The 888-nt window shown below is 26.6% G+C and overlaps 1 non-coding gene across 1 annotated transcript; it reads right to left on the bottom strand.

The window, feature by feature from the left end:
* Positions 1-577: 577 nt before the first annotated feature.
* TRNAT-UGU (transfer RNA threonine (anticodon UGU)) lies at positions 578-651 on the bottom strand. The gene has a single exon. It is a non-coding gene; the product is annotated as a tRNA-Thr (tRNA).
* Positions 652-888: the final 237 nt, after the last annotated feature.

Below are 888 nucleotides of genomic sequence, written 5' to 3'. Positions count from 1 at the left end.
CATATTTTCACATGCCAAAAAGTGTTTTATATTTTTATAAAGTCTAATTTTTAAGGAAAAAATGTTGAAATGATCATTCCAAATATACACGTTCTGAATGTTTTTTTTATTTATTTTTTATTATCAATAAATTTCATAAAAAGTACATGTTTTTGTAAAATTCTAAACATATCTACTTTTACACATCTAGTAAATGTTATCACTGTAACTCTCCAAAAAAAAAGGAACTAACTCTTGTGCTTGGAGAGTGACATACACTGTTTTAGTTGTTTATTAATAGTAGTTTATAACATTTTTAATACAAGTACATGAGAAAGAAAAAAAAATTAAAATAATAGTACATTCATACTAATTAAAATTTAATGTTGTTTTTACGTGTACATAAAAATTTTTTTGGGTTGATTTAAAATTTACGAATTGATATATTATTTTTAATGGTTTTTAGTTCATTGGGAAGATAATTATAATTTTACAACCTCATTTTGAAAAACACGCCCTACAAAATTGATTACGAGAATATGTCTTTATACATTAATGTCATCACAATACTACACGTCAAAAAAACCTTATAAAAAGTAGGTCCCGACGAGATTCGAACTCATGATCTCCTGTTTACAAGACAGGCGCTTTAACCAACTAAGCCACGGGACCGATACAATCGTGCTAATAAAAATATTTTCAAATGCGACGTTTTTACGATAAAACAAGTCACGATAAACCAATATTAGAAGTTGTGAATATAGATAAAAATATGTAATGGTTTTTTTTTTATATGTTGAAATACAAATGTAGTCGGTTATGTGGTTAGCTGATAAAAAAGGCTAACAATCAACAACAGAGATGAAGACTCTTTCAGAAAAGGAAATATGGAACTCTAGACATTTACAG

The sequence above is a fragment of the Micrasema longulum genome, unplaced genomic scaffold (assembly GCF_059751315.1).
Source record: "Micrasema longulum isolate JH-2025_06_02 unplaced genomic scaffold, ASM5975131v1 h1tg001990l, whole genome shotgun sequence".
NCBI classification, from domain to species: Eukaryota; Metazoa; Arthropoda; class Insecta; order Trichoptera; family Brachycentridae; genus Micrasema; species Micrasema longulum.
The sequence above is the reverse complement of the archived record's forward strand: the minus strand, read 5'-3'. Positions and strand labels throughout refer to the sequence as shown.